The 22,737-nt window shown below is 39.8% G+C and overlaps 1 long non-coding RNA gene across 1 annotated transcript; it reads right to left on the reverse strand.

The window, feature by feature from the left end:
* Window positions 1–386: 386 nt before the first annotated feature.
* On the reverse strand, window positions 387–22,737 carry LOC137758776 (uncharacterized). The gene is made up of 3 exons (XR_011073033.1): window positions 22,644–22,737; window positions 10,525–10,693; window positions 387–428 (listed from the first exon to the last, which is right to left on the reverse strand). It is a non-coding gene; the product is annotated as an uncharacterized lncRNA (long non-coding RNA).

Raw genomic sequence — 22,737 nt, forward strand, 5'->3', positions numbered from 1 at the left:
TTTGCTGCTTGGGACGCCTTTGGAGACCTGCCTGAGTTAACCCAGCATCTTGACAATAATTTTAAATACTGGAAGGGGCGGGACGAAATGAGGCTGCGGAGCCTCCGCCCGCCTCCGGAACAGTGGGCGACACTGCCTGGGGCCCTGACGCGCTGTCCCTCCAGTCACTTGGGATTCCCGAGGGCGGTCAGAGTTCCTTGGTCCTTTCGTCCCCCGGTCTGCAGAGCCTGTCAGAGCACACAGGGACGTCGGCAACCTTCTGTAGCCACCATCTGATGCCATTGCCATAAAGTGAGACTTAGTCCACTCAAGGTACCTGGGCCTGCTGCGGGGGCTCTTCAGAAAGTCACGTGAGAACCACGGTTTGCATTCGCGTCCGTTAAAACATGAGCTCGGGACTGCCCCCGCAAAGGACGGAGATGGATTTCCTGCCAGTGACAGAGAGTGTCTTGTTACAATTTCTCTCAGTTATGTTCAGCACTTAAGAACAGCTAATGGCAATCGGATCTTTTTTCACATCATAGAAGGTGTAATCACTCACTTTGGAACACTACTGAAAGTGACTTCTCTTTTAAAATTAAACAGAAAATGCAGACAAAGAAATTTTGAAGTTGATTATTAATATCAATTATTACAATGTTTTATTAGAAGTTCAATATTTTCTATGAATTTAAAAATACTTCAAAGCCAAAGCCAACTTTAAATACCATGACCAAATTTACATGATTCATATTCATTAAATATGTATTACTTCGTGTACAGACTTATTTTCATAATGCAAGTTTAAAATATAAAATGACACATTTTTACTGCAAAAAACAAAAACCACACTGGAGGCTAGATAATCTCTGATGTGTGATAAGGAACCACACTTTATGACTGAACTTTTCGAAAATGCTGAAATGTCTTTTGGGGCATCTTTTTATTCAATTGAGACTTAGGCCAGTCATCTTCATACCTTCCCACTACACCCAGAGAGGATGGATTTGGCATCCAGGTTCATGTGTCTGGAGAAACAAAGGAAGAGTTCATACCTGCTCTGTAATTATTGAAAACTTAAGTTGACCTCAAATGTACCATGTTGCTTAAAATAGCAGAAAAGATCCTCTTTAATAACTGGCTTGGCTCTGAGCTAACCCACTAAAATATCAAATCACGAGAGTTATAATTGTGCCCTTAGAGTTCTACTGGGCCTCCACTAGGTTTAATAATGGCAAGATTCCTGAGTCTGTGCAGCCTATCTTCCAGTTGGAGGGGAGAACAGAAACCCATGTACATTATCTGGTAGGTTCGCCAGGAATAAATGCTATGGAGATTAAGCAGTATATGGTGAGGTGAGATTGTGGGCAGAGAGGAGCAAGGCTTTCAACTTAAACGGTAGACAGGATAAGTCTTACTGGGAAGGTGGAATTTGAACAGTCTAGAGGGAGGCAGACGTCTGAGCATTCCAGATCATGGGAATAACCTCTGCAAGGCCCAGAGGAAGGATGCCAGTGTCCTCAGGGAAGAATTAGTAAATAATGTGGCTGGAATAGAGTCAGCAGGTAGGAGGGAGGGAAGGAGGAAAGGAGGACAGAGAAGATGTGTGTGGAATTCCCTGCATCACCATTTACTGATTGAGTGATCACAAACAGTTAATTCAACCTTCAAGTGTTCCAGTGAACTCAGTGCTTTTCCTATGGCCTACTGACCTCTCAAGAGTTTTGGAAGGATAAAATAATGTAGGGAAGTGACTTATAAGCCATTGTTACTGTTCTATACATAAGGATAGATGGGTAGACAGGGAGATATAGATAGATAGATACATAGATAGATACATACATAGATAGAGAGATGACAGATAGATAGATGATAGAGAGATAGAGATATATAGACAGACAGATAGATAGATAGATACATAGAGAGATAGATAGAGAGACAGATAGAGACAGATAGAGAGATAGAGAGAGAGAGAGAGAGATAGGCAGATAGAGAAGAGAGAGAGAGATAGATAGATAGAGACATAGATAGAGATAGAGAGATAGAGAGAGAGAGAGATAGACACACAGATAGATAGACAGACAGATAGACAGAGAGATAGATAGATAGATAGATGGATAGACAGATAGATGGATAGATAGACAGATAGAGAGATAGATACATAGATAGATAGACAGACAGATAGATACATAATAGTTAAGGACTGAATTTCTGTAAAATCATAATTTTAAATAATAGTTTCATTGAGATATAATTTACTTTCCATATTATTTAAAGTGTACAATTTAATGTGTTATGCATCTACCACCACAATCAATTGTAAAACTTTCATCCACCCCCCCCACCCCCAAAAATAATCTACTATAAATCACTCACTCCCCCACTTCTCCGAACCCTAGGCAGCCACTAATATACTTTGTCTCTACAGATTTGCCTAGTCTGGACATTGCATACAAGTGGAATCATACAATTACTTAGCATGTTTTCAAGGTTCATCTATGTTGCAGCATGTATCAGTACTTGATTTCTTTTTATGGCTGAATAATATTCCATGGTGTGGATATTACTGTGTTTCATTGATCATTCACAGTAAATGGCCATTTGGGTTATTTCCTCTTTGGGGCTCTTATGAATAATGCTGCTGTGGTTGGATTTACGTGCAAGTTTTGTATGCAGGTCTACATTTGTTTTTTAAATTAATAGACTATTTTGGAGCTGTTTCTGGCTTACAGAAAAATTAAGCAGAAAGGACAGAGTTCTCATACTTCCTTACCTCTCAACCCAGTTTCCCCTATTATTAACATCTTACATTAGCATAATATATTTGTTATAGTTAATGAACCAATATTGATACATTATTACTAACTAATGTCCATGCTTTACTTTACACTTCACTCTTTGTTTTGTACATTATATGATTTTTGACAAATGTGCAATAACCTGTATCCACCATTACAGAACCATACACAGGAGTTTCTCTGCCTTTACAATTCCGGGCTTCACCCATCCTTTTCTCCCTCCCCACAACCTCTGGCAACCACTGATCTTTTGATTGTCTCCACACTTTTGCCTTTTCCTAAATTTCATATAGCTGCAATCATATAATATGCATGTAGCCTTTGCAGATTGGCTTTTTTTCACTTAGCAATATGCATTTAAGCTTCTTCCATGTCTTTTCATGGCTTCATAGCCTTTTCTTTTTATTGCTGAATGCTATTCCTTTGTACGGATACACAATAGCTTGTTTATCCATTCACCTATTGAAAAACATCTTGGTTGATTTCAAGTTTTGGCAATTATGAAAGAAACTGTTATAAACATCCATGTGCAGGTTTTTATGTGGACATAACTTTTCAGTTCCTATGGGTAAATACCAAAGAGCATGATTACTAGATCACTGTATGGTAAAAGTATGTTTAGTTCTGTAAGAAACTGCCAAGTATCCTGCTAGCAACAAATGAGAATTCCAGTTGTTCTGCATCGTCAACAACTTTGGTATTTCAGTATTTGGATTTTAGCCATTTGAATAGGTGTGTAGTGGTATCTCATTATTGTTCTAATTTAAAATTCCCTGATGACATGGAATGTGTAGCATCTTTTCATATGCTTATTTGCCATGTGTCTATTTTCTTTGTTTAATCATAGTTGTTTTGTTTTTTTTTAACCAATACCTGGTAACTCTTGTCCTCCTTTGTCTATTTATATTGTCTTCTTTCTTTCTTTCTTGTTCTGTTTGTTTTTTTTTTTTTTGAGCTTTTGATCATTTAGTCTTTTTCCTGGTATATCAAATTATTTTTATATTAAAATTGGGCTTAACTTATTTTAGGAAACTATAAAGATACCTCCACATTCTGGATGTCGTTATCGTTCTCTTGAAAAGATTTCCTTTTGCCAATGGCAGACAGTTACTATAGGGACTGGAAACCTTAGTCCATTCTCAGTTTGAGCTCATTCAAAGCTGTTTTTCAGTCTGTGTGAAGGTTGCTCTATTTCTGTCTTGTCCTTCCTCTACGGTGTTGCCCTTTGGGATTACCATATGAGCGTTTGGATTCTCCCTATTCCCAACTACCCATGTATTTGTTAGGCTTTAAATGTAATGGTTTCCGCAGCCCTGTGAGACTAAAGATACACTTAGCTTCTCATTCCATTAGTTGTTGCCTTTAGCTTGAGCACTTGCCGTTTGGCTTCTGTGGTTAGAGTCTTTTGAACTCCTTGGCTTTTCAGCTCCTAGGCTGTAAGATTTGAATCAGCAAATGCCCCAAGGAGAAAGCTGCACCAAATGTCAAGCTTGCGTCTGTGTTTCCCTTCTCTCCAGAACTTGGCCCACATGTCTTGGTGTCTCTCTAACATTCAGATGCCAGCGAACAGATGTTTTCTTACTTTATCCAGCTTTTCTAAAATGTCTTTAGACTTCACCTGATCTTATGTTATTATTCAACTGTCATCTCAATTACCCCTAGGAAGAAAATCTACAATTTCATGTTTTATTTTCTTATTTTCTATATTACCTCAGTTTCTGTAGAGACATTTTACCTGATTGTTCAGTCTAGTTCCTGTGTTACCAGTAAGATGGAGATAAGGTGGAGGCTAAGGATATTGGGGGGAAACCACTGATGAATGATAGGTCTCGTTCGTTTTGTTTTTCCTCTCCTTATTTACTCTGGCAGCCTACATTTGCCTTTCTTCATTTGACCCAGTTGCCCAAATAAGGAACCCACTCTGGCAAAGACCTGACTTTACTCTTATAAATGTATGCATGTTAGGATTAGCTAGATGATGAACACCATGCCAAAGCTCTTGGTGTGAGACGTTTGCAGACTTTTGTTATCCCTTTAGTTTGCCTCTTGCCATCACTGCTCAGATTGTTGAGGTTTTCTAAGATTCTGTAGGTCAAACCTCTCTACCTGCATACCAGATGAGCCCTTCTCTCTTTCCTGAGCTCACCTGCGGGAGGTTAGCCCTCGGTTTTTCTTTTTCCCCATCCAATCATAATTGTTCATGAATTCCAAAAAGCCCTCAAAGTACCTGTCATCCCTTTCTCTCCTCTCTTTTTTATCAACACTGTTAAATGTTAAGCATATATTTGCATACCTCTTTCTTACTTACAATGGAATACTGGAAGGCGCGATCATGCAGTGTGAGCCCCACCAAACTAGGACTCATACAACACTCTCCCCCAGGCCTAAACTTGTGACATCCACTGGTTTTCTTATAATATCTTATATGTATCTCAATTCGTAATGATTTAGTTAATTCCTGAGTTATGTGACAATAAGAAATCAGTCAAATTAGCACTACAGAAGTGCAGCTTAGACCTAGGGACCAGAACCAAGGACCACAAAAACCTGTTAACCAATAAGTTTCACTTGTACTTTATGTTTAACAAGTGCTGAGGGTGAATGGGAAGGGAGGGAAAAGGAGTTTAACTTCATATCACAGAAACTTGCACTAAAATGAAGAGGAAAATGACCCAGTTCCTGGTTCAAGTCACTATAATCTGCTTCAATAAATAATAACAGCACATAAGAAAAACAAACACTATATGATAGGAACAATGGATAATTAATTACCAGATCAGGGAGGACAGATGACACTTGCTATGGGCTTTCATTAAAGAAGGATTCCAAAAAGCACTGGCTTCTTCTGAGAAGACTTCTTAGAACAGGCAGCATTTAAACTGAGTCTTGAACAAGTATATAGAGGGTAGGGAACAGGCCTTCCGGGCAGGGAACAGGCACAGTGTCAGCAATGGCACAGAGGGCTTATGGAATAGGGAACAAAACTGGCTCAACACAGGAGTGCTACGTGTTGGGGAATATGGGGGAAAGGCTGACTGAGGTTGCTTAAATGAAACATCATTAGACGGAAGAGAAAGTAGGTGGAAAGACAGATGGAAGACTGTGGAAAGCCTCTGAAGATGGAGGTCAGCATAATAATATTAAGAAATCAGTGGTACTTTGACACTGTATGAATGTCTAGGTTTAAAAAATCAAGAAAACACAATAAAAGAATAAACTACTGATATAATGATATGTAACCAAAGGCCAGATACCAAAGAATACACACTGTGTGATTCCATGTATGTCATATATGGTGACAGAGGTCAGCTTGGGTGTTGCCCTGGGGGAGTATGGAACAGAAAGAAGTAACAGAGAACCTTGTAGGGTGTTACAAATATTTTATAATATCTTGACCTGGTGTTGGATACATGGGTGCATAGAGATGTAAAGATTCAGTTATTAGCAATGCAACTGGTGTTTATTGTTTGTATGCATACATTAAAAAAAAACTCTAGTAGGTTAATTAGGCTGTCAGTTGTATGAAGTAAAATTTGGTCAAGGAATAGCCAAGGTAGTAATGCAGTAATAAGTTATACATGTGCTCACTGTGCTCTAGAATGTCACGACTGGAATACAAGAAATATGTGTAAGAAAAAAGACAAATATTCAATATTGATGGTTGGATGAGCTGAATAAATTAGATCACTCTACTTTCAATTTAAGAACTTGGCCAGTGTTTGGATACCTTTGAACAAAGAAAAAAAGGAAATACAATTGTTATTAAGCATATGCTATGTATCAATCCCTGACTTATATTTTGACACACATAAACGTGGGAAATATTGCACCTTGTAACTGAGACAATGAAGATGAGCGAGGTGGCTGGTTTTGACACTAGAGGCTGAGAAAACAATCAGCTCATAATCGTAAGAAGTTTGAAGTCGGAGGAAAAGAATCAAGAGGAAATACTGGTAAGTGCCAGGAGCTTCTGGAAACTACATAAGAGATGAAGACCCCAGAATTGTTGAGCTTTCTAACAGGCCCAATGACTCAGGTGAAAACAGAAGGCTTAAAACTGAAACCTGGGGATATATGTATACATACAGCCGATACACTTTGTTATACAGCAGAAACTAACACAACACTGTAAAGCAATTATACTCCAATAAAGATGTAAAAAAAAAAAAAAACCCTGCAAAGTAACAACTGTTAGGACAAACAGTAAAGAATTATAAGAAAAATAATCACATGCCTGTCCCCACACAGAAATATCTTAAGCTCCATCTCAGCATTTCTCGATTGGCCTTTCACAAAATACAGTTCCATCAGCTGAATATAGGTTTCTCAAGTAACTGTGAGTAAGACTGAATTAAAAAAATGAAATCAATTCCTTCCTCCAAAACTTTTCAGAGTACGTAATGTAACAAAGTGAAACCTGAATTTCATGTCGGGATGTAGAGTACGGCTCTTCCCATATGCTTCTGTCTTGTAACTACATCAACATCATCTAAAACCAGTGTTCTGCAGGACAGACATTGTGAAACGCTGCTCTCATCATGTAAGATATCAGGTCCTTCTCAAAATCCATTCTTCCTTTTGCCCTTTCTCATGTTGTCCCTGCCACCTGATGGGTCACTCCTAAGCTCCACCTGCCAAAACCCTCCCCATTTTTAGGATCCAAGAGATAATGAAAGGCTTACATTACTAAAAGGCAGAGAAAGAAATCCCTTCCCAGGGATCTACATTTCCTTCCTAGGGAAAAGAAAAATTGTAAAGTATACCACAGTGACCTTAAGTCTATGAATGTAACTATGTTGTGTTACTTTGAGTTCTGTAAAAGTCAATGTGCTACAATATATATGGATACGAATATTTGATCTCTTACGTGTAGATCTTGCCGATAACTTTCATCGTGAGCGAGGTTAATGATTCAGGAGCCACTGTATTTGGCTCAGCCCTTATAACCAGGGAATATTAAAATTGGAAAGGTCCCTAGATATTAGCAAATCTATCCACCTCATATTTTAAGTAAGGAAACTGAGACGTTCATAGATTGGATATTTATATTAACAAAGGATAAGGATATAAGATATTGGCAGATATATCTTTTAGATTAAGAATTTAGAGATTTTTGTAGACTACTAAGACATTATGTCCACTGATACTGAGACAATGTGTTTTGTTGTTTGTTTGTTTTTTTATTAATTAATTTATTTTTGGCTGCGTTGGGTCTTCGTTTCTGTGCGAGGGCTTTCTCTAGTTGTGGCAAGCGGGGGCCACTCTTCATCGCGGTGCACGGGCCTCTCACTATCGCGGCCTCTCTCGCTGCGGAGCACAGGCTCCAGACGCGCAGGCTCAGCAGTTGCGGCTCACGGGCCCAGTTGCTCCGCGGCATGTGGGATCTTCCCAGACCAGGGCTTGAACCCGTGTCCCCTGCATTAGCAGGCAGATTCTCAACCACTGCGCCACCAGGGAAGCCCAGAGACAATGTGTTTCTTAGTCATCATTTTCTATTGCCATGACGAAGCGAGGTGGTAGTCAGTAGTTGTACAAAGGGAAAAAGATAACTTTACAAACTCCCAATTTATATACACAGGGAAATTCATCATTCATGTTATTTAAGCTAACTGGATGCAGTTTATCAGCTACACTGAGGAATGGTGAAGTGTCTATACAATTAACATGTTAGTTTCTGTCATGAGCTCCCTGTTGTTCAAGTGAGTTAATGGTCAGCACTCAACTAGGCACTTAGAGTCCATTATAAATCTGGACTAAACGTTTATCTGTGGCATCTTTATTCTTCTTTGGTGCCCTTAGGCAGAATTAGCTCTCTTATGTTTTGATAAATTCAAGTATTAAACAGGGCTAAGGTTTCACAAGTTCTTTGGCCTAATCATGGGGGTAAGGAGGACCAATGAGCTGGAGTACTTCTAGATTTGAGAATGGTCAGATTGAGGAAGAAGAGTCTTATACCAGAGGCGAAAGAAGACTGATTAGAATTACCTATTTTTAATAATTCCAACCCTTTTCAATGTTCTAAAGTTACCATGAAGTACATGGGTATGCTAGGAAGTAAGGGAGTCAACCAAGAATATTCTGTAAGAGTTTGTGGATGGCAATAAAGAGGCAAGGAAGATAGAGAACATACTAGAAAAGGCTTCGGTTGGCCATAATGAAGTCAGAAGGAGAAGGAGAAGAAGAATGACAGATGCAATGGGAAAGAGAAAGCAAGAATAGAGAAGCAAAAGGGAAAGTAGAAAAATCAGACAAATTTGGAGAAGGAAATGAGGAAGAAAACTGGGTGAAAGAGGGAAGCACTGATGGTAGACCACATGACACTCAAAACTTAACACGATGGGGCTTCCCTGGTGGCGCAGTGGTTGAGAATCTGCCTGCCAATGCAGGGGACACGGGTTCGAGCCCTGGTCTGGGAAGATCCCACATGCCGCGGAGCAAATGAGCCCGTGAGCCACAATTACTGAGCCTGCGCGTCTGGAGCCTGTGCTCCGCAACAAGAGAGGCCGCGATAGTGAGAGGCCCGCGCACCGCGATGAAGAGTGGCCCCCGCTTGCCACAACTAGAGAAAGCCCTCACACAGAAACGAAGACCCAACACAGCCATAAATAAATAAATAAATAAATAAAATTTAAAAAAAAAACCTTAACACGATGCACATTTAAGATGTGCCACCAATGGCCATGGTCATTACCCTCAAACAGTTTACAATATGTGTTTCAAAGACATTTATAAATTGAAAATGCCATTAAAATAAGTGCCAGGGTAAAAGTATTCATGGAATTGTACGGGAGAATAAAAAGTCTCCCGTCAAAGAGCCTTTTGAGACATAGAAAAAAAAAAGAAAAACCTAAAAAGCATAAGACTCCTCCTATTTTCATTTCCAATGATACATCCCAATCTTGATGATCAATCAGCGATTTAAATGTCAATTATAAACCCAGTATTTTATTAGCTGCTATGCAGTATACTGGAGCAATAGAAGAGAGAGGACCTCAAACCCTCTGTTCCCTCAAATTGAAAAGCAGGCTTCCTGACCCCTCCAGACCACTACTGGACACAGGGAACACACACTAATGTTTCAGGACCCCAACCAACAGTCACCTGCTTTGTGATTACTTCCGTGACACACCCCCACTAACACCACTGACTTTGCTGCTCCTACGGGACATTACATATATTTCCTATTTTAACACATACCACAGTGCATTATAATTATGATTGCAGATACACGTTCTAACAATTTAAAGAGAATGATGACTTTTTTGCTCTTTACATCTTGCTATTTCCCTTCTCATAATATTTCTTGAAGAGAAACCATAAAAATATAAACAAACGCAAAAAACAGAAAATACACAAAATGTGTGCTTTGCGGCTTAACACAAACTTAAGTAAAATTCGTTCTGACAGCATCCAGCATGACAAACTTCCATGGTACAAATGAGAACGGACCAAGGTTTGAGCAGGTACAGGAGACAATCCAGGCATGAACAACACCAAGGAAAGGTAGACAGGAAGTAACATGGTGTGTAGGAAATCACGAGACCAGTCTGATGGGAAGAGACTTAAACAAGACTGAAACTCACTTTCTAAACCTCCATCTCCAATTGGACAATTAGCAAGACACAGGTGCACCAAAGTGGCCTACTTATTCAATCCCTTTAATGGGGAGGAACAGTTTAAAATTTTACCCGTTTAGTTTGCCCCAAAAGCAACTATCAAACGTTGGCAGGACACAATGAAGGCTTACCTTTGTTAACGTAGTTAAGTCTCTCTCTCTCAGAACTAGCCCATTTAGCTCCAGGTTCCTTATTGCACCCGACGCACTTACACAGCATTCATGAGCTTTACACAACTGGAAGGTCACATCTTTATTTCTTATTGCAGGAACACAACTTCTGGAAACTTTCTGTCACAACCTATAGCAAAATTATTGTAAAATGAGTGATTTAAACCGTACATTTTATCATCATTAAAAAGCATCTAAAAAGAAAACAAAGCATCTGCTCTGTGCTAAGGATTAGAAACGACTCCTGCCCTTAAAGCCTCATTAAGGAGGGACATGTATAAAGTCAAAATTTCAATCACGTGAGATAAAGAACCATAACCTTTATGCACAGAGGTTCCTATGGAGGCAAAAAGTTATATCTAAGTGACCGCTTCATGATAACCCTGAAGTACAATCGAGAAAGCTGAGGGTCTGCAGAGGTGGAGGAGGAGGTGCAGTAACTGCAGAGGGAGCACCTGTGCAAAGACACTCAAGCCTGACACCTGCTGGGCACTGTAAATACTGCAGGTGGGGATGACTAAACGCCAGGGGTCCAAGTGTGAGAAGGGACAGAAAATAGAGATGTTGGTCGAATCAAGCCTGGGAGAGAGCATGGCTTGTATCCCACAGGTGATGAGCCCTGGGGCTACCACTGGCTGAGTAAGGGTGCCTCCGCTGATTAGAAAAAGGCGCCCCGCTGCTGAAGGACCGATTAGATAAAGGGAGTGATCACAGAAAGCTCCCCTTCCTCAGGGCCAAAGAGCCCCAGGAGGCTTGGCCGAGCACAGTTCAGACTACACGCTTCTGGGCAGAGCACACGCTGGGCGGCTAGTATGCACTAGCTCTGTGTGGGCAAGTCATTAGCAGCATTATTTTAGGCGTATCTTTTCATGTTAGAAGATCACTCAACCCGAGTAGGCAGATGAACTTAGAGGAACTGAGTCCAGGGGCTGCGAAACCACCCAGGAGCTTCTGCCATAGTCCGGGCAAAATGTAATGTGGATGAAGAAGCAAATTTACGAGGAGGCCAAAATCTACAAGCTAGACCCACTGGATGAACGACATAAAGAAAGTTCAGTGAAGGAACTCTGAAGAGAATGGGCTCTGCAATAAATTTTTCTTACAATCAAGGTAAAATATTAGGCAACATTAAGTACAGTGGCCTTTAAGGTCCTTTCCAACTCTAATTTCTTTTGATTTCTAACTTATTACTCTGGTTAAGTAAAGTCCTTTCAGAGGGACAGAACAGTTCCTACACCTGAATGGGATGCAAAGAATAATCTGACTTCTCTTCACCAGGGGATGAGTTGAACTGTCCTTGCAGAAGAGGTAACACACGGTGTGAACCCCAGATCCTAGAACAGGGCCAGGCACACAATAAGTATTCAGCTTTTTGAAAACAAATGAACAATCATTTCCTCTCCTAGATCTTCACACCCTTCCTCTGCTGGCTACTTTCTTTCAGCTTATAAGCATCCTCAATATACCCACTGAAAAAGCTCTCACACCTATGACTCTTTGGATCTTCTTGTGGGTAACCTAAGTCTCTCCCATGCCGTCAAACACCTGTCCTCCCAAAAAGCCCAGATCTGTACCTTGGGCCCAGACCTGTCTACCAGGCCCCTCTAAAGCACTGAAGATGAAGTAAGATCCTCTCCCCAGCCCCAATCCCTTCCTACTGTGCTCTGTATCTCACAAAAAGATGCAGCTGTAAACTGTCACCCACGCTTGCTGCCCTCCCTTTTCTAACTGGTCACCAGGCCCCACCCATTCCCTCTCGGATCTCCGAAATCCAGTCCAACCTTCTACAACTTAAGTGGGACCCTTAGATTACAATTCACCCTGCACCCAATCAAGTGCTTTCCACATGGAGGTCCGAGTGAGTCTCTAAACCAGAAGTCCATCTCACTGTTGTTTAGCGTTTCCCACAGCCTTCAGGATAAACATCCAAACTTCTGACAGGACAAAGAAGGCCCTTTTCTGTTTGGCCCCAGTAGGTTTCCAGTATCAACTCTCATTTCTTTCCCAAAACCGGAGTTCCACTCGTGTACCTTAGTTTTGCCATATTTTCTTATATTTCTCAAACTTTGACACACACTGCTCCCTCCTGCCACCCCAGGAGCTTCTACATATCCTTAGAAAGGATGGCGCCTCCTCCAAGAAGCCTACCCTGAACTTTCCCTTCCAAGATTCTGTGCTCTGCAAAGGGGAAAGGTGGGGGGGGAGGGATACATTAGGAGTTTGGGATTAACATATACACACGACTCTATATAAAATAGATAATCAACAAGGACCTACTGCATAGCACAGGGAACTCTACTCCATATCCTGTAACAACCTGTATGGGAAAAGAATCTGAAACAGAATGGATACATGTATAACTGAATCACTTTGAATCACTTTGCTGTACACCTGAAACTAACACAATATTGTAAATCAACTATCCTCCAATATAAAATAAAAATTAAATTAAAAAAAAAAGATTCTGTGCTCTGCAGCACCAGAACTCACTTCTTCCAGAGCACTGACTACTGTGCTTGTGTTTACTTGCCGCCCAGTAGAAGGGGAGATGACCTAGGGCATAAGCATCGTCTCCAGCAGCGCTTGGTTCTGACAACTCATTCAAGTGCCAGGATACTTTACACACATAACCTGCTTAATTAATTCTAAGAACCCACAGAAAGAGTGGTTTTTCATGTCATTTTACAAGTGTGGAGATTGCAGTTCAAAAGTAACCTGGGCTTTCCTGGTAGCGCAGTGGTTGAGAGTCTGCCTGCTAATACAGGGGACATGGGTTCGAGCCCTGGTCTGGGAAGATCCAACATGCCGTGGAGCAACTAAGCCCGTGCACCACAGCTACTGAGACCGTGCACCTAGAGCCCATGCTCCGCAACAAGAGAAGCCACCGCAATGAGAAGCCCGCACACCACAACAAAGAGTAGCCCTCGCTTGCTGCAAATAGAGAAAGCCCACGTGCAGCAACAAAGACCCAATGCAGCCAAAAGCATAAATAAATAAATAAAAATAAAAATTTTAGAAAACACAAGAACACCATCACAGAAATATCCAGAAAAATATTTCACCAAATAACTGGGCATGGTGGCCCAGACAAATTGACATGTAAAATTAACCACCTAAGCCACAGTTTTGCCATCTTTTACTGAGAAATTTGACTTATCTGAACTATTTTGATACCTAGAAGATACCTTCTAGAGGTAACACCCTCAGTTTTTGACATGGTAGGCAGCAGAGGGAGAGAGCCCATTTGCCCAGTCAGATGACACCTAAAAGGATAAAATGCTGTCTTCTCTCTCCAACCCACAAGGATGAATGCCAAAAACACATAACTTATATCTGCTTTAGCTAACATATGATAGGTCTGGAACAGACCGATGCTCCCAGCAAGTCTCATGAAATGCTGTTTCATTAAGGGGAGACTTTACTTGCTAAGATTAGAAGCAAAAGAGGGTGGTGGATGAAAAACTGCCCGAGGATATAAGTTCACACAAGGGAGCAGGAGAGAGAATGGGTATCCGAAGATGTGCGCTCTGAGCCAACACTAATTCCACAGCATCAGGTTGTAATTCAGGGAGCCAAACTGCTGGGGTTTTTTTCCCCCTCTTTTTTTCCCCCAAAGAGGGACAAATCAAGCATACTGACAAAGGAAGAGCATTAGTCACCACAGATAAACTCCTTTTTAGAGGTGATATCGCAAATGATTTGGCTCAGTGTAGACTATGATTTGGCTCCACAAACCATAAGCTAGAGCACTTCATGCCAGGTCCCTCCTCAAATATCCATGACAGGTAGAAATTCGGCATCAGTACTTTTTGAAATCTTCCCAGGTGATTGTAATATGCAACCAGGGCTGAGAATCTGGAGATGTAGAGAGAATTTAAATTGAACTTTAGTTAAACAGTAAAACAAGCTCTGACTCTACTGGCTGGAGCTAGACAAGCGATATGGATTTAGTGGGATGAGAAGATAAAGAACACCAGGGAGTAAATCAAATGCTTTACACCTGTGCTTAGCTAATTGTTACTCAGATAATTCAGACAATCTTACAGCACCTGAACCCTGAAATTCCTTAGCTCTGTTTTAAAAAAAGTAACTCTTCAAGTACCTGAACTCTGAGAATCATGTAAATCATAAAGAAAAAGAAGAAATCTTACTTTTTGAATTAGTTGATTTCATATATACTGTTTCACTTTCATGATATTAACTAGATATCTTTCTTTCCATTTTATGTTTGAGGAAAGTAAGGCTTTAAAAATCTCAGTAATTTTCTCAAGGTCACTTGTTAAGGGTGTGGTAGGCAGCATAATGGCTCCTAAAAATGCCTTCACCCTAATCCCTAGAACCTATTAATATGTTACCTTACATGGTAAAGAGGACTTTGCAGATATGACTGAAGCTATAGACCTTGAGATAGAAAGATTATCCTTGATTACCTCATGGAACAAATCTAATTGCATGAGTCCGTAAAAGCAGAAAACCATTCCCAACTGTAGAAAGAGAGAGAGAGAGATGTCCTAATAGAAGCAGAATCAGAGAGATGCAACATTTTGGGTTTTGTAGGTGGAGAAAGGGGACTCTGAGTCAAGGACTACATGTGACCGCTGGAAGCTGATAAAGTCCAGGGAACAGAAACACCCCTAAGAGCCTCCAGAAAAGAATGTAGCTCTGCCAACACTTTTTTTTTTAACCATCTTTATTGGAGTATAATTACTTTACAATGGTGTGTTACTTTCTGCTTCATAACAAAGTGAATCAGCTATACATATTCATATATCCCCATATCTCCTCCCTCTTGCGTCTCCCTACCACCCTCCCTTCCCTAACCCACCCCTCTAGGTGGACACAAAGCACAGAGCTTATCTCCCTGTGCTTTGTGGCTGCTTCCCACTAGCTATCCATTTTACATTTGGTAGTGTATATATGTCCATGCCACTCTCTCACTTCATCCCAGATGACCCTTCCCCCTCCCTGTGTCCTCAAGTCCATTCTTTATGGCTGAGTCTTTATTCCTGTCCTGCCCCTAGGTTCTTCATAACCATTTTTTCTTTTTTTTTAGATTCCATTTATATGTGTTAGCATATGGTATTTGTTTTTCTCTTTCTGACTTACTTCACTCTGTATGACAGTCTCTAGGTCAATCCACCTCACTACAAATAACTCAATTTCATTTCTGGCTGAGTAATATCCCATTGTATATATGTGCCACATCTTTATCCATTCATCTGTCGATCCTGCCAACACTTTTACTTGACTCAATTGAGACCAATGTCAGACTTGTAAGGTAATAAATTTACGTTGTTTTGAGTCACTCAATTTGTGGTAATTCGTATGAAAGCAATAAAAAACAAATACAGAGGTCCTACAAGAGCCAGGCTACATATTTATATTTAAGTATTCTAAAATGAATTTAACCTTGTGACTGACAGCAGCAGCAGCTTCCAAGGGATCCCACCACACACCTGAGGCAAAAGCAGCCTAATAAAGAAGCAGTGACGGCAGCAGGTCACTGCCCCACACTTGGGGTAGAGGGGGATTTGATCTACTGTAGCAGCAGCATAGCCTGAATGGGAATGCATCCTCCTGTGGCACTACTCCCATCAACATTAGTCTAATCTGCTAGCATCTGCTGTGCCAACAGGCCCAACATATACAAACCCTCCAACTCAGCAGCATTAAGTGAGCCAGGCTCAGTGTTTCCTGAAACTCATATCCAATGGCACTGGAAAGCCCAGATATCACCTACTGTTATGAAAACATAAAAAAACAATAACGGAAGACTGGGAACTTCAGAAAGAAAAGGGGAACAATGGAATGGGTGAAAACAAATGGGGTAAATATAAGAGACTATCATTAGCTTCATGAGTTTCTTAAATTCTATATGATGGTCAAAGTAAAAATTATGACACCATCTGATGTGGTTCTCAATGTATCTAAAGGAAATACTACAGAAAATCATACTTTAAAACTGGGGACTATTAAGAGACCTAAATGGAAGTAAAATTTTGAAACTTCACTTGAAGTAATAAAACACTGATTCCAGTAGGCTATGATAAGTCATATATGTATAGTGTAATGCCAAAAGCAACCACTAACAAACTATACAAACAGTATACACAAATGATTATAAGTAAATTAGATTAAAATGGACTTATTAAAAAATGTTTAAGTAACCCACAAGAAGGCAAAATAAGAGAAACACAGGATTGAGAAACTAAGGTAAAAGACAAAACAAAAAATAAAATGGTAGACCTAATCTTTAACATAGCAATAACTACATTAACTGTAAATGATCTAAATAACCAAGTCAAAGACCGAGATTGGAAGAGTAGATGAAAAAGTCACAAGCATGATCCAACTATATACTCTCTATAAGAAGCTTACTTTAAACATCATGATATAGGTAGTTCAAAGTAAAAGGATGAAAAAGATATATCATATGAACATTAATCAGAAAAAGCAGGAATGGCTATATTAATATCAGATAAAGTAGATTTCAGAGCAAAGGCAATTATTAGGGGCAAAGAGGGTCATTACATAAAGATAACAGGAATAATCCACCTAGATGACCTAGTGATACTAAATGTGTGTGCACCAAACAACAGAACTTCAAAACACATGAAGCAAACACTGAAAAAGGTAAAAGGAGAAACTTCTAAATCCACAATTATTATTTGAGACTTCAACACAGCAATTTATAGAACTACCAGAGAGAAAAATCAGCAAGGATATGGAAGAACTGAAAACATCATCAATCAACAGGATATAACTGACATTTAAAGAACACACCCAATAAAAGCACAATACATATTCAAGTGTCCATGGAACATTCACTCATATACCATATACTGGGTGATAAAAAAACATTAGCAGATTTAAAAGAATTAAAATCATAGAGAGTATGTTCTCTAGCCATAATGGAATCAGACTAGAAGTCAATAACAGAAAGACAACAGGAAAATCTTCAATCACATGAAAACTAAACATCACAGTTCCAAATAACTCATGGGTAAAAAGTCAAGGAAAAAATTTTTAAATGCATAGAATAAAAGAAAATGGAGATACAACAGATCCAAGTTTGTGGAATGAAGTGAAAGCAATGCTGAAAGGGAAGTTTATAGCACTAAATTGGGAAAGTAAATATTACAAAGCAATAATCTAATTTTCTATATTAACATAGTAAAAACGGAAGAGGAAAAAACACTAAACAAGGGGGGCTTCCCTGGTGGCGCAGTGGTTGAGAGCCTGCCTGCTAATGCAGGGGACACGGGTTTGAGCCCTGGTCTGGGAAGATCCCACATGCCGCGGAGCAACTGGGCCCCGTGAGCCACGATTGCTGAGCCTGCGCGTCTGGAGCCTGTGCTCCGCAGCAGGAGGGGCCGCGATAGTGAGAGGCCCGCGCAACGCGATGAAGAGTGGTCCCCGCTTGCCACGGCTGGAGGGAGCCCTCGCACAGAAACGAAGACCCAACACAGCAATCAATCAATCAATCAATCAATCAATAAGAATGCGAATTTCTTTAAAAAAAAAAAAACAAAACACTAAACAAGCAGAAAGAAGGAAATAATAAAGATGAAACAAAAATCCATGAAACTGAAAACAGGAAAATAGGGGGGGGAAATCAATGAAACAAAAGGCTGGTTCTTTGAAATAAACAATCTAATCAACAAAGATGTAGCAAGACTGATAAAGATAAAAAGAGAGATGGCACAAATCACAGATATCAGAAATGCAACCGGGGATACCATGACATATCCTGCAGGTTAATAAGGGACAAGTTATTATGAACAAGTCTACGCTATAAATTCAAAAATGTAGATGAAATGGACCCATGCTTCTACACCCAAAACTACCAAAACTCAGCCAAGATGAAACAGATAATCTCAATTTTCCTGTAACCATTAGAAACACTGATTTTTCATTTAAAAACTCCCAAAAGAAATATTCAGGCTTAGATGTTTCACTTTTACCCAAGACTTAAAGAATTAACACCAATTTCACATGACTTGATAAGAAATAGAAGTAGAGGGAACAGTTCCTAATTAATTTTATGAAGCCAGTATTACCTTGATACCAAAACCAGACAGGGATAGTATAGAAAGAAGAAAACTACAGACCAATATTTTTTATGAAATTGGCTGTAAAAATCCTCAACCAAATATTAGCAAATTAAATCCAGAAATATATAAAAAGAATAATATACCATGACCAAGTGGCATTTATTCCAGTTATGCAAAGTTGGTTAAATATTTGAAAATCAAACAATGTAATCCACCATATCCAATAGATTAAGGGGGAAAAGTCATGTAATCCTATCCATTAATGCAGAGAAAGCATTTGACAAAATCCAATCCCATTCATGATTTTAAAAAAAGAAGAAAGAAAACTCCAAGCAAACTAGGACTAGAAAAGGAACATACTGAAACTCATAAAGATGATCTACAACCTATACCGACATTATATTTAACTGTGAAAGACTGAATGCTTTCTCTGTAAGATCAGAAACAAGGCACCGATATCTGCCCTCACCACTTTTATTAAATATATTACTGGAGGTTCTAATAAGAAAATAAAGCAAAAATAAAGAAATACATAAATTCAAAAGTTAAGTTTTTAAAAAGTTTATTTAAAAGATAAAAGGACTATTCCTACTATGTTGAATAGGAAGGAATATATCCTACTGAATGTTGAATAGTAATATATCCTATTATATTGAATAAGGAAAAGTAAAACTGTCTACCTCTGAAGATGAGATGACAATCTAAATGGAGAAAATACCAAGGAATCCACAAAAAGCTTGAGAAATAATATTAGTTTGTAAATGTTTTAGAGTACAAGAGCAACACAATTTTATCAAATTATGTATTAATAACAAATGTGTAGAAGCTTAAATAAAAATATGTGGTGCCATTTACAACTGACCTAAATAAATACTTAAATATAAGCCCAATAAGACATTTATAGGACCTCTATACTGAAAATGACAAAATGCTGATGAAGAAAATTTTAAAAGTCCCAAACAAATAGGGAGACATACCTTGTTCATGGATTAGAAAACACAACATAATAAAGATGTCAATTCTCCCCAAGTTAAGAGGCTTAACACAATTACTCTTAAAATGCCCTCAAGGTTTTTGTGGCTATAGACAGGCTTATTCTAAGATTTATATGGTAAGAAGAGGCTGAAGAATAGCTAAAACAATTTGTAAAGGAAGATTAAAATGGGAGGAATTAATCTACCCAATTTCAAGATTTTGCAGTAATGATGGAGGGTAGATACATAGATCAATGGAATGGAACAGAGAACCCAGAAAGAGACTGACATAAATACATTTAACTTGTTTTTGACAGCAGTGCAAAAGCTATCAAGGAAGAATAGACTTTTCAAAAAATGGTACTGAAACAGTTGGACATCCCTCGACAAAAACAAACAAAAAATGAACCTTAACCTAAACCTTACACACCTTACACAAAAATTAAATCAAAGTGGATCATAATCTTAAATGTAAAAGCAGGACATTTTTAGAAAAAAAAAAATAGGAGAAAACCTTTGGCATCTAGAACTAGGTGAATAATTCTTAGACTTGACACCGAAAGTATGATCAATAAAAGCAAAAACTGATAAATTGGATCTCATCAAAATGAGTTAAAAATGCTTCATAGAAGATCCTTTTAAGTGGATGAAAACTCAAATTACACAGTGGGAAAACATATTTGAAAATCCCATATGAGACAAATGACTTGTATCTATAATATACAAAGAACTCTCCAAACAACTTAAAAAAATCCAACTAGAAAATAGGCAGAAGACAGGAACAGACATTTCATGGAAGAGAATATACACATGGCAAAGAAGCACATGAAAAGATGTTCAACGTCGTTAGCCATTAGGGAAATGCAAATTAAGACCATAATGAGATATCAGAGAATAACTAAAATTAAAGTATAGTGACAACATCAAATGCTGGCGAGTACGTAGAAAAATTATATCACATCACTGGTGGGAATATAAAATGGTTTAGCCACTCTGAGAAACAGCTTGACAGTCTCTTTTAATCCTAAAAGTAGATTCACCCTACAATGCAGTAATTGTCCTCTTGAGCATTTATCCAAAAGAAACAAAAACTTAATGAAGTTCCCACAGAAACTTACACATAAATGTTCATAGCAGTTTTATTTATAATAGCCAAAAACTGGCAACTACCCAAATGTCTTTCAATGGGTGAATGTTGAAACAAATTGTGATAAAATCTTATGATAGAATACTACCGAGCAACAAAAAGGAACAAATTATTAATATATGCAAAAATTGAAATGAACTTCAAGGGAATGATGCCGAGGGAAAAATTTTAAAAAGCCAGTCTCCGAAGATGAAGTAATTCATGATTATGTTTACATATTATTCTTAAAATAACAAAACTGTGGAGATGGAGAACAGATTAGAAGTTGCCAACGGTTAGAGATGGGGGTAGAAGGTACAGCGGGGGAACTTTGTGAGGTTTTTGTGGTCCCAGTACAAATAATACAGCAAACTTGGTTTTAATCCCTAAAGATTTTTAAAAGCAATTCCTAATAAGAGGTGTCCAGATATTTAGCAATGGCAGCAGATTAGAGGTATAGCTCCCCAACATGACAACTTCGAAAGAGATCTGTACTATCAACACTAATTTAATGCATATGTTAATTTTAAAAAGGCCAGTCACAATACTTAAATGGTACATATCTTAACGATATTATTCTGGGTATCCAGCTACACCAGATGGACTAGCAGGATTTTCTGTACATTCAATCTTATTTAAGACAGTAAATCTTATAATAAGACAGTTAAAAAAAGAAAAAGAAAAATAACAAACCTCAACTACAGTTGGATATTCTCGTAGGAAGATGAGGTGAAAATATGTAGCAGCGGTTCAAACGCTTAAGCAGTGGCACCTAAATTTGGCTGCACATTAGAATCATCTGAAGCACTTTTTAAAAACCCTCACACCGACGGTTGGTCATCCTAGACCAATAAAATCATTTAAAATCTCCTCAGACGATGCCAATGTCTAGCCAGAACTGAGAACCAGCGGACTAAGCAGAAGGGGATGTTTCTACAAAGATCTCTTAACAATAAGTCCTTTCACCCAATCAGATTTACCTCCCCGCAAAGGGGTAAAGAAGGCTAGATGTTGTCCATACTTGCTTAGCTTTAATTAGCACTTGTGACTTGCCCAAAACCTACATCTTGTTTCCCCTAAATTTCACGTTATTCCCTAAGTTTTTCAAACCCAGGGCTAAGGGGTTTGCCAGGATGAGATTTTAAGTGCTCACACAGGGGAAGTCCCTGGCAAACCACGACAGCGGTCACTCTACACTGAAATGTAAAGCATCCTAAATAACCCTGCCACTGCTCCCAGATACCAGTCTGTGCCAACCAGTGGAGAAAAGGCATTCTCCATTACTACCACGGCAAATGTTGCTGTACTTGCCTTGGCTAGTCCCTATCTTTTGCAGGCGCCACTCCCCTTCACCTGCTGGTGGACGCTTTGGCCAGCTGACAATGCAGATATTTTCAAACTTTAAGGTGAATAAAAATCATCTGGAGGGCCTGTTATAACAGTGATCACTGAGCCCCACCAGAGTTGCTGATTCCATAGGGCTGGGACCGGGCCCTAAAACTTAAATATCTAACACATTATCAGGGGACGCTGGTAAAGCTGGTCAGGTAAAGTCTGGTAAAGCTGGTCAGGAAAAAGAAACCCGACGTGTCAGATCATAAAGTACGGAAGGGCAAGCCCGCCGGCAGTCCAGGCCCAGGAGGACCGGGGTCCCCAGCCCTACAGAGCCAACGGCAGCCCGGCTCGGGCGCCCCTCGGAAGCACGGGGTCCCCGCGGCCGAGTCTGCGCCCCTGGCCGGCCCCGGCTCCCCTCTGCCCACCCTGCGCGCGGGGGCTGGAAACGGCCGCGGAGAACCACGGCGGGGCGGGAAGGGGGGCTCCAAAGAGGGTCTGGCGACTCGAGTCGCTCCGTTTCTCGGTGGGCTCAGCGCGCGCCGTGGGGGGAGAGGGGCGGGGGTCCGGGAAGAGGGGGTGGGCGGCACTCACGCAGACCGGCAGCGGCCACGGGTAGACGGCGGGCTCGGCCCCCACGGGCGACTCCAGCCTCAGCTCCAACTTCTCCCCCATGTCTTCGCGCGCG

The sequence above is a fragment of the Eschrichtius robustus genome, chromosome 2 (genome assembly GCF_028021215.1).
Source record: "Eschrichtius robustus isolate mEscRob2 chromosome 2, mEscRob2.pri, whole genome shotgun sequence".
NCBI lineage: Eukaryota > Metazoa > Chordata > Mammalia > Artiodactyla > Eschrichtiidae > Eschrichtius > Eschrichtius robustus.